Here is a 16,287-nt window from a genome sequence, read left to right as displayed (position 1 = left end):
ACATTCCATATAATTCCATTGTAGACTCATCAGTAAAAGAAGAAAGAAACATATTGATCTTCCATTAATTAATTCAAAGAATGCTATTCCAGGCTAAGTGAAAAGAAATACGGTGCCAGTTTTTGCTGCCGGGACACAGATTCTCTACAAACGTCCTTTAGGATGTTTCTCTGTAAGATTAAACTGCACAGAGAAGTGTTGCTTTCACAATACAACTTATTGTTTGTAGATGGAAAGAAAATATACTCAAATTCTAAAACGCCAGAATAGCTCTTACTTATATGAACTGCCTGTTTTTATTCACAGGGTTTAGTATCAAGGAAAACTGGGAAATTAGAAACACTGCAATGTTATCGTTTTATTAAAGGGACAGTATACTGTAAAATAGTTTTTCCCTTAATGTGTTTACAATTGCTTTTTTTACCAACTGCAGAGTAAAAAATGTAAAAAATTAGCTTTTTAAGGTTTATTTCTGTATATTAAAGCTCTGATTTTGTGTTTTGAAGCCACAGCCTAATAAAATAGGTTGAGCTTGTAGGTATAATCAGATCTCATTACTGTATCACATTGTGCACATATACCTGCTTCTTTATCTTATATCTGTCCTTAAAACAATCACCAGTACTTTGAGAGAACAATGGAAAATCAACATTTTATTACCTTATCTCTGCTTTATCACACTGGGAGTGTAATTTCTTCTGCTGGCTGTGTTTACAAAGCTTATCTATAGCTGGTACGCACGGCCACAAACTTTCAGAATAGGTGGGGATACCACATGCTAAATTAACAATTTCAGATGCCAATATAAGGGTAAAGGAGCTACTTGTAAACAATTTAATACACTCCAGCAGGTAAAGTGGATCATTGGGAACAAATTAAAGGGGAGAAATTTTTTGAGTAAACTGTCCCTTTAAGGGAACATTAAAGGGACAGTATACACCAATTTTCATTTAACTGCATGTAATAGACACTATTATAAAAAAATAATATGCACAGATACCGATCTAAAAATCCAGTGTAAAAACTTACTTAGAAGCTCCCAGTTTAGCTCTGTTGAAAAGGTTTGCTGGAACACCCACTGAAAGTGGTTATATAGCAAAAATAGCAGATACTACCCCTCCCCCTTCTTCTGCATATGAAAAGACTCTTTACACAACCAGGAGCAAGCTGGAGTAGGGATACATCAGTATTCTTCTAAAACTTTGGGCTTGGTTTGGAGTCTGAAAATCAGTGCAATGTTATTTAACAATAAGCAAAACTATACTTTAAAATAAAAAAAAAGCTGTACAGTCTATAAAAACGAATCATCTACAAAACATTTATGCAAAGAAAAATCTAGTGTATAATGTCCCTTTAAATTCAAAATTAAAATCTTTTGTTACTCAGATAGAGCTAGCAACTTTAAACAACATTCCAATTTTCTTCTATTATTGCTTCTTTCTCTTGTATACTTTGTTGAAAAGCATACCTACTGTAAGTAGGCTCAGGAGCAGCAATGCACTACTAGGAGCTAGCTGCGGATTGGTGGCTTTAATATATGCCACTTGTCATTGGCTCACCCAATGTGTTCAGATGGCTCCCAGTAGTGCATTGCTTCTCCTTCAACAAATTATACCAAGAGAATAAAGCTAATTTGATAATAGTAAATTGGAATGTTGTTTAAAATTGTATTTTCTATCTGAATTATGAAAGAAAAATCACTTAGAGCAGAAGTTTATATCATGGTATAAGAGTCAACAGTGAACGTCACTACTGACAATTACAACTTCACTGTGGCTTGTATTTCCCCGCTTTGGAACACATCCCTCATTGGGACATTCACACCAACATAAGTGTATCATATTTTTTTGTCATTGCTATCATAATTTTCAGTTTAATGTTTAAAATATAACAAGATTCATGCTCACATTAATTCCATTCTTTACGCTATTTGCAATATTATATCATTTTAACTGGTTGGGTAATCTTGTATCATCGTGAAGTAGGTAGAAACCTTCCAGAATTATTCAGGGTGCTTCCCCCTTCCAATACATATTCATCCCCTTTTATTCAGGGTGCCTCCTCCTTACAATACATACTTATCCCCTTTTATTCAGGGTGCCTGCCCCTTACAATACATACTTATCCCCTTTTATTCAGGGTGCCTGCCCCTTCCAATACATATTCATCCCCTTTTATTCAGGGTGCCTCCTCCTTACAATACATACTTATCCCCTTTTATTCAGGGTGCCTGCCCCTTACAATACATACTTATCCCCTTTTATTCAGGGTGCCTGCCCCTTACAATACATACTTATCCCCTTTTATTCAGGGTGCCTGCCCCTTACAATACATACTTATCCCCTTTTATTCAGGGTGCCTGCCCCTTCCAATACATATTCATCCCCTTTTATTCAGGGTGCCTGCCCCTTACAATACATACTTATCCCCTTTTATTCAGGGTGCCTGCCCCTTACAATACATACTTATCCCCTTTTATTCAGGGTGCCTGCCCCTTCCAATACATATTCATCCTCTTTTATTCAGGGTGCCTCCTCCTTACAATACATATTCATCCCCTTTTATTCAGGGTGCCTCCTCCTTACAATACATACTTATCCCCTTTTATTCAGGGTGCCTCCTCCTTACAATACATACTTATCCCCTTTTATTCAGGGTGCCTCCTCCTTACAATACATACTTATCCCCTTTTATTCAGGGTGCCTCCTCCTTACAATACATACTTATCCCCTTTTATTCAGGGTGCCTGTCCCTTCCAATACATATTCATCCCCTTTTATTCAGGGTGCCTCCTCCTTACAATACATACTTATCCCCTTTTATTCAGGGTGCCTGCCCCTTCCAATACATATTCATCACCTTTTATTCAGGGTGCCTCCTCCTTACAATAAATACTCATCACCTTTTATTCAGGGTGCAAGCACAATAAAAACAGGTATAAGCTTTAGGAATAGCCCCACAGAGCCTCTTCTTCTCCTGTAAACCGCACGGTCAAGAAAGAGGAAGTCAATGAGACCACACCCGGTCACATGGAGTGCCATGCAGGACCGCCCCTGCTCCAGGAGAGAAACACGCCAAAAATAACAGGCCGCACAGTTATCTCGAAAACTAAAGTAAAACCAAAATGTTCCACATCTGCCTGAGCCTCATCTCACACATATCGCAAAATAAAACATAATAAAGCAAGTTATGTATAAATCCCCTTTGTTCAATAACTTCCTTCTGGAGATATTAACCCTTGATTCCATACAGATAAAGGAGTTACACTGTGACACTGTCTTCTTTACGTTATCATATGAAATAAAAAGAAACGATCTTACTGGAATCTCTGCCGTGGAACAGACACACAGCCTCTGAAGTTTGACAGTCTTGTAGCATGGCACCTGACATGTACTTAAATGATAGAAGCAGGCAGTGAAACTTGTCAACACTGATTGCTTAGGAGCTGTTAATACGAGTCTAGATGGTTTGGCAAAAAGACTCTCCCTGCATCTCCAGACCCTAATGTGACTGATACCCTGGCTACCCCAACTAGGTAGCTCCGCCAAACGGGTCCTGCTTCCTCCTTGCCAACTGCAGCTATGTAGCTGGCAAGTGACCACAGCCTGTAGCCACCCCTATAGCCCGTCAGCACCAGTACTCAGGGTCCCACCCTGTGGCAGACTCCGGCTACCCAGACTAGGTAGCTCTGCCAGAGGGTCCTTCCTCTGCCTGGAACAGGCTGCTATGTAGCCCAGGAAGGTGATTTTAGCAGGAGCCCAACCAAATAACTAGACGTACTAGCATTCAGGTGAAACAGGAACTCTCTTTATTGTAAAACATACACTCCTTTTATACACACAGCTCATCTTGATAAGACCCTGGACAATCACACAATTTTCCCGCCATTCCCGCCCCTCCAAACTGACCGGCACCTCCATAGCAGCCACAGTCCCACAGAATCTCAGTACCTAGGGGTGGCGGTTTTGGGGCGATCCCGGTGGAGCGGCGGCACTTCCAGGATGTCATTTTAAAGCTCTCGGTCCCCACAGTCCAAAAATCAGCGTGATTCGTTACTGGGGACCGGAGTTACAGTCCGTTGAAGTTATGGGGTTAGGGGTGTCCAAAACCCCCGGTTCCCAAAGGAGCTCACCTCCGGTAATTCCCCCACCTCTTGTCCTCCCCTAGGGGCTACTAATCCCCAAAAGAGCAGAGCTCTGGGGCACATGGTTGCTGGAGTGATCAGGGGTAAAATTAGTGGGTGTCCAGCTGTTCTGTGGCCGACCGGGAGTTCCAGGAGCCCGGCAAGCCTGAGAGGGGTTAGGTGGGTGTCCGTTGAGAGGCAGCCGACCGGGAGTTCCAGGAGCCCGGCTAGCCTAGGAGGGTTTTCCCGGTCATACATCAGCTCTTCTCTTAACAAGCTTAGAACACAAAACAAGCAAACAAAAGCTTCCAGAGATTGTGGTTGCTCTGTGAAGCCCAAAACCACTGAGAAACAACAGGGGTGAGGTTGTAGGGGTTTAGCCCTTGCAGCCCTGTATCCGTGACACCTAACATGCGACAATGCTCTCACTGAGAGGCTGACAAGACTACTTAAAACTCCAGTCCATTACCGAAGAATACTACCCGCCATAACAGACTACTCAGAATCTTCCGACACTTCTCTGCCTTCCTCCTGTGACGAAAGGCAAAGAATAACTGGGGGATGAGGGGAGGTATTTAAGCCTTTGTCTGGAGTGTCTTTGCCTCCTCCTGGTGGCCAGGTTCTGTATTCCCACAAGTAAGGAATGAAGCCGTCGACTATTCTCATATTAAGAGAGAAAAGGCAATAAAAAAAGGAGGGATTTTAACTCTGAATTCTATTATTTCTGGTGTTAAACACATAGATAAAATGCTATGTGTAAAGGCTGAGAACCCCCAACTATGTAGTAACTATACAAGGAGAGCACTATGGATAGTTCCTGGGCTGTATTTAGTGTCTGAGTCACTTACGAGGTCTGCAGTACACCTCCACTCTATCTTACCAGCTTGCTAAGGCCTTTCTCCCTCACAAAATGATCATCTAGTAGAGAGCCCATCCAGTGCAAGTAAATATACTGCAGAAGATACTTGCGGATATACCAGCAACCCCTCAGGTGGAGGCTAAGAGACAAGGTCCTGCAATGCCTGAGGGCAATTATGGCTGAAAGATTTACCCATTAATGTACTAACATGTCATAATTGATGTATACCTTTACCCCTGCTTCACACACAATATTGGAGAAATTATCCTGAAGTCTTCCCTGAGAGAAGATGGAAGAGGGGTACTGGGTCTCAAGTCAGGTCTGAGCTCCTAATAATAATTAAATAAAAATAATAAAATCTTGCTTGCAGTGCACTTTTCTCAACCTCTCTCTTCAGATGCCAAGAACAAACAGAGTTGGGAGAGGAGGTGGGAGGGATTAAAGCTCTTGTGAGGATTCTTGACCTCCTCCTAGTGGCAGGAAATATATCCCCATGTCATGGACACCTATGTACTTTCCTCATCTTACAAAAGAAATACATTTGATAATAGCAGTAAATGTCTCTTAAAATTACATGATGTATGTTGTTAACTATGAAAGCTTAGTTTTGACTTTCATGTCACTTTAAAAAAGGGACAGTAAACACCTTGGGGGTTTTATCTACACTGTGTAGTATAACATTATTATTATTTTTTCCCCTTTCATGTAATTTAGCTCTGAAAAGTGTGGCTTTGCTAATTCTCAGTGCTGAAATGCTCCCTGCAGAGTTCTTAAGGTTAAGTTTAGTAGATGCCTGCTGCAAAACTATGCACTTTATATTATACATAATGACTGTGGCTTACTTTGTCTTCTGCACATTGGCTTCTCCAAATAAGGTTGGCTTTTGAAAAACTAGGGGCGCGATCCGATATACGGCGTAGGTTTCAGGGCGCAAGCGAGGGAACCCGTGCCTCCGTAATTTCACCTCGCAGATCGGGGTATTACATATACCCTGCCAGCAGTTCCTAAAGTGCCGTAAGTCGGATAAACTAGCGATGTCCAGAAATGAGCGTAAGTACAAATTTCTGGAGTCGCCAGTGACTTACGGCACTTTAGAAACTGCCGGCGCCTAAGAAAAACTAACTAAAATTTTAAATCTCCCGTAACTGTCTAACACGCCTCCCAAAAATAAGCCCGACACGTATACCCCTATATCCGCAATCCCCCCTCTCACTCCTAATAATAAATGTATTAACCCCTAGACCGACAACCCTCCACAACGCAATAAGCCTAATTATTAACCCCTAAACCCGCCATAGCCCACACCGCAATAAACCGATTCTAGTATTAACCCCTAAAGACGCCATAGCCCACACCGCAATAAACCTATCCTAGTATTAACCCCTAAACCGCCGTAGCCCACATAGCCTATTAAATCTATTAACCCCTAATCTGTCGCCGCCACTATAATAAAGTTATTAACCCCTAAACCTAAGTCTAACCCTAACACCCCCCTAACTTAATTATTTAAATGAATCTAAATAATATTACTATTATTAACTAAATTATTCCTATTTAAAACTAAATACTTACCTATAAAATAAACCCTAACATAGCTACAAAATTTTAGGATTTATTTTTATTTTACAGGCAACTTTGTATTTATTTTAACTAAGTACAATAGCTATTAAATAGTTAATAACTATTTAATAGCTACCTAGTTAAAATAATTACAAATATACCTGTAAAATAAAACCAAAACCGCTTTGATTTTGGTCTGAGGAAACGACCAGTAAATTGGTTGAGAAACGCGTTACCCTGTCAAGCGTTGCTGATGCTTTGAAAATAATAAAGCATTTTAATACTTTTTAATTTGAACTGGAAGTTTGTTTCTGTTTTATCTGAACAAACACCTGAGGTACGAGGTCCTAAGACAGAACACCGCTTAAACTATATGAGGAGCTGCGGTGACATCTGCAGGGATATCGAGACATCAGTGTACTAGCCACTGTTGAGTGCTAGTCTGCTCACCTGCACTGGTCATAGCACAGTGCCACTTCATCCGGTAAGCGCTACATTATAAGTAGACACCATCTGTTAATACAGTTTTCACACTATGAGGCGCCCTCTTTTCATCTTTTATGTTTTAACAGCACTTTACACTCCGGGTTCAAGAGGAGCAGCCTATTCATTACAGACTTCTTTCATCTGTTTGGCATTTACTAATTATGGACTGCGCCTTTTTGTTATCATACAGAGCAGGTGGATTTCTATATACACATTGTGTTCTTTGTATGAAATGCTCTGATTGTTTAGCGCGCCTTGTTTTTCCCTGTTCTTTGGGAATTATCTGTTTATGACTACTATTCTGCCTATGAGCGGCGAGCACCAGCACCACCCACTGGGTGGTTAAAGCTCAGCACCGCCAATAAGCCCCAATTGAGGCAGCTCTAATAGCCAATCAGCACCGGTCAGCGACTCAAGTGGCGGGAAGTCAGAAGAACCTGGGAACTGAACAGAGTGCACAGCATGTACAACGAGTGGTAAACAGCTGATCCGCTTTCGCAGGTGCAGAAATTATTCAAAGGGCTATCTTTGGCACTTATTAGCATACAATAAAATCTTTAAAGGCTTGTCTTTTAGGCACTTGTCAGCACACAAAAAAGTCTTTAAAGGCTTGTCTTTGGGTATATTTGTACCAATAGTGTGAACCGCTAGGTTCTCCGTGATTGTGGGGGGACACTTAACAGGTTATAGTAAATGTCTCAAATCTGCAATGACTGCACAGCATCGACGCATTTCTCCCTGCAAGAGGGCTTTGAAAGCAAATCAGCTGTTGATTTGAAAAACAATACGATCAGAGTATCCTGACGTCATACGCACAAGTGACCTACACGGCAGAGGATAGGAAATATAGAGGCTGAGCTGTCGGTAAAAGTTTGTATGACCCTCGCTCTTTTTCGAGTCTGGAAGTCAGGTACTGTGCCTATACTGGTTTTAGGTTACTAATCCAAGCTTGAACTTCTAACTGCTGTGGAATCCCTGCGGCCTGTCTAGAGACATTGTTTCAATACCTTGCAACACCAGCTTGTGTTTTTTACACTACAGGTGGATAATATGTGTCTCTTCTAAGACTATAGTGGTGGCAAATACGCCCTAGTCTAGTCCTTGATTACAATTTTTGTTTTAAATATATTTATTATCGGAGACGTCCGAATTTTAGATAATTTGATTTTTATTTATAATAAATTGTTATATATTGTACACCCTGTTGCATCTAGTAAATTATTGCAGTATTTAAATCCCACATATAGCTTGCTATTTAACCCCATATGTGGATAATTTTTCATGTATGCAGAGTAAGTTTTAATTGTTATCTTAATTTCTAATTTTATATGTTTAGCCTTTGAGCGCTCCTACATACTACTTTTTGTCTTGCTACTTTTGACCTAATTTAGAGGGTTGTTAGGAATTGTTAGGAGTTTGATTATATATATATATATATATATATATATATATATATATATATATATATACTTATATATATACACACACATACATACACACACACACATATACACACATACATACATACACACACATATATACACACATACATACATACATACATACACTCTGCGCACACTCTCTCTATTATATATAGGAAATGATGAGGGAGACAGACTTGGCAGATAATGTATAAAACTATGGATTTATTTGATAAAGGAAGTAGCAGAGTCTGGGGAAGGGGTGAAGGGAGGAGAGAAAATATTTGATATTGACATTCCTCTAAAACATTAGTAATACCAATATTGCAGCATGTATATGTAGAAAATACTCCTGTTCCTGGAACTTCTAACTTTGGTACATCCTGTGTTGTAATTGTGCAAAACCTGATTTAGCTACATAGGTGCTGTGATCTGAGGGTGAATGGGTTCATTCTTATAAAATCAGCATACAAATATGTATGTAAAAAACTGCAGGCACACTCCGTTTACATAGCACACACTGCATTAGCTATCATAAATATGACAAAAACCTACTGCTCAAAATAGTATCAATTTTCCAACACTTTTTATTAGTTCAGCATATATTTGTTGTAAACGTCTAGGTTTTTGTTGGTAGTAATAAAAATAAAAAAAAAAATCGAGAGATTTAACCTCAGACCTCTCAGCTTTGAAAAATATATATAAAAAATATATATCAAGGGGGCGGAGCCGGACGAGAGTGAACATGGCTGCAGGTACTAGGAGCTCCGGCTGAATACTACCCCCTATGAGCAGCATTGAATAACAACCCACACTTCGTGAGAGAGAGGGGAGAGGAGCTAAAGCAAAGAGATGGTAATCGGGATGCTCCTATAGTAACCCAGAAGCGGCCCCGCTCGTAAACATAAAAAATTAAAACAGGTCGAGGCAAACCTCCAAGGTGGAAAGAGATTCAAGGGACGAGAGAATCACCGCCCCGCTACGCCAAGGCACGCTGAAAGGAAAGAGGGCGGGACAGAAGCACCTGAATGGAGCCCGATAGCTAGAGCTAACAAGCCAGCAGAACGGTGGAGGAACGACCAGAGCCGCGAGATTGGAGCGTGAAGAGACATTCCTTTAGCGCTACGAAACTTCCAGGTGAGATAGGTTTACAGGTGGAATCCCCGCTGCCGGTCTCATCTGGGGCGGGTGTCGTCTGCAAAGCCTGCGGTGTCTATTGGAGCAGAAAGCTGCTGGCCGGCGCGAGTTGCTGGAGGAGCCCCGATCCCTTTCACTGGAGTCCTGGAAAAGAAACTGGGGCGTAAGGAAAAAACTCCCAAGGACCCTTAAAATAGCAAGTATTTTCTTTGTCTATACCAGTATTGGATAAAAAAAGTAAGCAATACTACTTTATACCAAAGGTAATAAGAAAACGGAATGCTTTTAGGCTGATATATTTTGGCAATAACGCATATTGAGACTTTAACACTGAGAGGCTATTTACTGCTAAAAGTTTAACACTCTTGCATGTACAGTGAAATGCTAGTTATATTAAATGTATGAGCAATTATATGTTCCATAGATTTGACCTATACTATACAGTGAGGATGTGTAGCACCGCGAACTGCCTTGAGTGACTTATACAAATAAAATCATATATTTAAAATTAAGGCAATTTAAGGGAATAACTAAAAAGCAGAGGAATATAACGCAATGTATGTGCAGAAACACTCACTTAGTTAGGCCCTATACTGAATGGAAAAACGAATTTGGGGGAGCATATTACTTGCTTAATAACTGAAAGCACTACATACAAACAGCCAAAAGGCGAGGGTGATTGTAGACTCATAAAGGGCAAGGGATAGAGGTGATGGTGATAAGAGGGGTGAAACCCAGCAAATAAAGCACATACAGTCCCTAAAGCTGGGTAAAAACTAAAAACCACTAATATGACCTCTAAAAAAGGAAATAAACAAGACAAAGTAAATAAAATCACTACACCACAAGGATCAAAAGTGGATAAGTACTTTAAAACAACAGACACATCCCTAACAAGCACTCTAGAAGATCAATCTCCCTCTAGGCCCTCACAGAGAATATCTGAATTAAATTCGTCTCCTGTAACAAAGGCAGATTTACAGAATCTACCCAGTAAAAAAGATATCCAGACCCTCCTTGATGAAATCTCCCAGGTTAAACAATGTATTAAAACGGAGCTTATAGCCATAAAAAAAGATGTTTCTGAGATTGGTAACAGGGTGGCACAAGTGGAGGAAGAAAATATAATAGTTAATAATACTATTGATAGCTTAACAACTCAAATACGCCAACAAGGGGAGGCACTCTTAACACAACAGAATCAAATAGAAGATATGGAGAACAGACATAGAAGGCTCAATCTCAGAATAAGGGGGATCACAGAGGATGTGATGAAGGAAGAATTAGAAGAATATCTCCTCCAATTCTTTAACAATTTCACAGGCACCGATAACTATGCATTAAGGACCCTCGAAAGAAGTCACAGAGCCCTCAGGCCTAAACCCAGACAGGGGGAACCACCGAGGGACATAATAATTAAATTTGCACATTACAAGGATAAAGATCTCATTCTGCAAATGGCAAGGAAACAACAAAATATAACATATGACGGACAAAATATACAGATTTTTACAGATCTTAGCCCAAGGACATTACAGAGGAGAAGAGAAGTGAGACACTTGACTACACATTTACGCCAACTGAATATTAACTACAGATGGGGGTTCCCATTTGACCTAAGGGCAACAATAAATGGGAAAACGGCGATTTTAAGATCAATGGATGATATAAATACATTCTGTACTACTTTGGGAATAGACCCCCCACCCCAACCCACTCAGATGGAAAATCAAGAATCTCATAACACTGTTTCAGTTCAATATGCAAAACAACCAAAAGCTCCCCTACATTTGCAGGGCTCACAATGGTCTAAAGTGACATATAAGCAATAAAAGGGGAAGAAGAGAGAAGAGCGGGAAGGGAGGGGGGTAGAAAGAAGCAGAAAAGAAAGGAAAAGGGAACAGGAAGGGATTGGAAAGTGGATAGAAAGATAAGACTCCATCTCTAAAGAAAAGTTAAGGGAAAGAGAAGAAGAGGGGTGGTTTGTTTTTTTTTTGTTTTGTTTTTTTTTTCTCTTAAAACTATAGTATAGGTTAAAACACACACTATCACAAATATAAGAATCAATAGATATATAGTAAGGGAAAATAAACCTATAAAACTGTAGGTATAAAGCAACACTTAATATCACACAGGGTTAGTTACATACATGCAAGGAAGATTCATAAGGGGGAGTTGACTGTAATTAGGAAGATAATTATTAACAAATAGAGAATTTTTTATGGAATATCACTAGCCACTTAATCACGTTAGAAGAGAAGGTAATTTACCACATATTTAGAATAATTACCCTCAAGACCAGAGAATAATAGCAAATTTACGGTGTGAATAGAGGTTGGGGGTGTGTTTTTTTTTTTTTTCTCTTCTTCTCACGAGGAGGAGGAGAGAAGAGAAAGAAAGTAAAGGGAAAATATATAGGACTGATAGTATAACAACAAATAGTAGAATTAGCAGACACATCACAGATAGAGAGATATTTTGTAGAAAATAGGCATGAAATAATATTGAATATTATAAAAGGTTAGTAACGAACACGGGTAGCAAGCACATAATAAGAAAGATTAATCTTTGGATTTATAGAAATAAATTAAGCATAGAGAACATATTATTTTTTAGTAGACACATCACAGATAGAGTAGATATTTTGTAAGATATAGGCATGTAGTAATATTGAACACTATATAAGGTTGGTAACGGACACAGATAGTAAATACATAATAAGAAAGTTAAATTTTTAGATTTATAGAAACAGATTAAGCACAGAGAATATATTTTCAGTAGATAAATCACAGACAGAGAAGATATTTTGTAAGAAATAGGCATGTAGTAAAATTGAACACTATATAAGGTTGGTAATAGATAAGGATAGCAAGCACACAACAAGAAAGCTTAATTCCTGGATTAATAGAAATCGATTAAGTATAGAGAAGATATCTTATAGAATGTTTCTCCCTCTTGAATTTTTTTTTTTTTTCTCTTTCCCCCTTTTTTCTTTTTTTCCTCCCTCCCCTATCTCTCTCACGGAGAATGAGGGAGACAGAGTATTTTTTTTTTTTTTTTAAGTTTTTTGACGGCAATGCTGCTCAGGAGGTACATGGACGTTGTTCTGGGTTTTTTTGTTGGTCTATGTACGACTCTTATGTGTTGCAAGGTTTTTTTTTTTCTCTCTCCCCCCTCCTTTCCCCCTGGCCGCCGGGGCGCTCTCATTTTGCTGGGAAGATGTTAACCCAGAGAATAGGATTACTTACTAGTAAGCATTTCCTCTCAATTAAAGTAAAATGGACATAAAACAAATAAAAATTTTATCTCAAAATGCTAAGGGCCTTAATGCACCCCATAAAAGGCATATCGCGTTACATAGCTTTCATAAATCAAAAGGAGATATTGTTTTTGTTCAAGAATCTCATTTTTTATGTAATAACGAACCTAAATTTACAAATAAATTTTACCCAACTGTTTATTATAGCTCAAATACACAGAAACGAAACGGAGTATGCATAATAATTCAGAAAGATACACCTTTTCAACTATTACACATGGAAAAGGATCTGGAGGGTAGATTCCTGTGCTTGGTCGGTTTATTATATAACAGACCTGTTACACTAGTTAATATATATGCGCCCAACATAGGACAAAAAGCTTTTTTTAGAAGAATCACTAACTTGATAATGGAAAATATGAAAGGTACACTAATAATGGGTGGAGATTTTAACCTAGCGTTTGAGCCATTGATAGATTGCTCAAAAAAAAAAGAGCAATATAGCTAAACACATAATTAAGTCGGTCAAATCTAATCTACTTTCTTTATCCCTGGTAGATAGCTGGAGAACATTACATCCCACAACAAGGGACTATACATTCTATTCGGCCCCTCAACAATCATATTCACGTATAGATTATTTTTTTATTGATCAAAATAATTACTCTATGGTTCAGGAAACAAAAATATATAATATATCTTGGTCAGATCACTCATTAATCTCAATAAGTATAAAGTGGCCAGAAACACCAGTGGCCCCATATCAATGGAGACTAGAGGATTATTTGCTGAATGATTTACAAATCAAGTCATCAATTCAAGAAACAATAAATATGTATTTTCATTGTAACCAATGGGGAGATACCTCCCCTGCAATCTGGTGGGAGGCACATAAACAAGTGATAAGAGGAGAATTTATTAAACACAAGGCTAGAATAAAAAAAAACTTAAATAAAACCTATCTCTCCTTAAATGACGCATTGCAAATGGCAGAACAATTACATAAAAAGGACCCATATAATATGGGCACAGCAATACAGCTTAAAGAAGCACGTAACAATCTTAATGTATTCCTGAATAAAGGCGCCCAACAAAAGGCGCTGGCACTTAAAAAATGCTTCTTTAATGGAGGCAATAAAGCTGGAAAACTGCTGGCAAGAGCCCTAAAGAAAAAAATATTTCAATCACATGTTTCAAAAATACAGGATGCGCAAGGGAATTATATAGTGGGGAGTCAAGAGATAGCCAGAGAATTTAAAAAGTATTACCAGAAATTATACAATTTAAATCCCAATAATAACTTTCAAAATAATGAGCTAGAAAAATTGGCATATATAAAAGAAACGGAAGTACCTACTCTTACAGAAACACAACAAAGGTCATTAGACGAACCATTTACATTACAAGAGGTCACTAAGACTATTAGGAATCTTCCAGTCGGTAAGAGCCCGGGCCCGGACGGCCTCAATGCAACATATTATAAAACTTTTATAGAATCATTAGCACCGAAATTACTCAGATTGTTTAATTCATTGAATGATAACTCATCCTTTTTGAAAGAAATGCTAGAAGCAAGAATAGTCGTGCTACCCAAACCGGGTAAAGAACCCAATAATACGAAACATTTCAGACCAATTTCATTACTTAATAATGACATAAAAATTTACTCAAAGATCATTTCCAATAGAATAAACAGGATTCTGCCTTGTATAATTAACACTGATCAGGTGGGATTTGTCCCAGGCAGAGAAGCACGAGACAATACCATCAAAACATTACATTTAATCAAATATGCTAAGTTAAACAAGATCCCTTTGGTTACAATATCAATGGACGCTGAAAAAGCGTTTGACCGGCTTAGCTGGTCATTCCTTCAGCAAACGCTTAAAAGATTTGGATTTGGGGAAAAAATCATTCAGCAAATATTCCACTTATATACCTGTCCATCGGCAAGGGTAAGAGTGAATGGTATGATTTCTGATTCATTTAATATAACTAATGGCACTAGACAGGGGTGCCCCCTGTCGCCCATACTATTTGTAATTTCTATGGAAATTTTAGCGGCTAGAATTCGGGCAAATAATAAAATTAAGGGGCTGAATATTGGGCAGAAAGAGTATAAGATATCGTTATACGCCGATGACGTTTTAATGACTCTGACCAATCCAGAGGACTCAATTAACGCCCTAGAAGAGGCATTTCAAGAGTTTGGTAAATACTCAAATTTCTTGATAAATACTAACAAATCAGAGGCTCTATTTATCTCAACACCTGCACTGATTCTTCAGACCTGCAAACAACAAAATTCATACTCTTGGAAAGAGTCATCGCTTAAATATCTAGGTGTTCATTTAACGCAAGATATGGCAAACCTATACTTAGAAAATTATGTGAAATTGGCAGAAAACATACAGCAAGATCTTAATCAATGGAAAAAAAAAACACTCTCCTGGTTTGGGCGGATACACACAATAAAAATGAATGTTCTCCCCCGCCTTTTATATATCCTACAGACAGTCCCCATAGCTCTCCCAAAAAATTACTGTATTGATTTCCAAAGGATGATCAATACTTTCATCTGGAACGGGAAAAAACCCCGGATAAACATAACTACAGTATATATGCCAAAGAAAAAAGGAGGGTTGGGAGTACCGAATATCAAGAACTATTATAGAGCAATAGTATTACAGAGAGCAATAGATTGGCACACAAATAAAAATAATAAAGCATGGGTAGCATTAGAAACTGATCTAAGTCAAGCCCAAACAATCAGCAATTTATGCTGGATAACGGCAGAAAGCAGACCCACAGGTATAGGAGACTACCCTCTGATCCAACATATAATAACACAATGGGATAAGATAATAGCCACATATCCCAATATATCGACATTCCCATCGCCACTATTACCAATAGACAACAATGCGGAATTCCAGGGAGGAATAATACCTAGATGTTTTAACATTAAACAGACACAAGACACGACTCCGCTAGTAAATTTCCTTACACAAGGCAAACTGAAGTCTAGGGAAAACCTTACAAATATAGCAGGGGGAGCATATTCAAAATGGCTAAAATATCTTCAATTAAAAAACTTTATTCTTAACCACAGGCTGAAAGATAATTTAGTTAGAAAGCTAACCACTTATGAAAAAATATGCTATAAAGGAATTCCAATAAAGGGGACAATCTCTTATAGTTATAAAATGTTAACAGAGACAGACAAGCCTAAAAATCACGTATACATACATAAATGGGAAAAAGAGATTGGCACCCAGCTGGAAAACACAGAATGGAACCATATCTTTATAAAGACAGCAGAGACTTCAGTATCTTCAAATATTCAAGAACTTAATTATAAAATATTAACCAGATGGTACCTGACACCAGCCAGATTACATAGCATTTACCCGAACGCATCAAAAAACTGCTGGAGGGGGTG

General features: G+C 38.6%; 1 protein-coding gene across 3 annotated transcripts in view; it reads right to left on the bottom strand.

The window, feature by feature from the left end:
- The window catches only part of STEAP3 (STEAP3 metalloreductase), a 142,315-nt gene that overhangs the window by 31,338 nt on the left and 94,690 nt on the right, over positions 1-16,287 (bottom strand). The gene's annotated exons all lie outside the window — the stretch shown is intronic.

This window comes from Bombina bombina, chromosome 1, assembly GCF_027579735.1.
Source record: "Bombina bombina isolate aBomBom1 chromosome 1, aBomBom1.pri, whole genome shotgun sequence".
In the NCBI taxonomy this organism is placed as follows: domain Eukaryota; kingdom Metazoa; phylum Chordata; class Amphibia; order Anura; family Bombinatoridae; genus Bombina; species Bombina bombina.
Note: the sequence above shows the minus strand (reverse complement) of the source record. Positions and strands in the feature narration are given on the sequence as shown.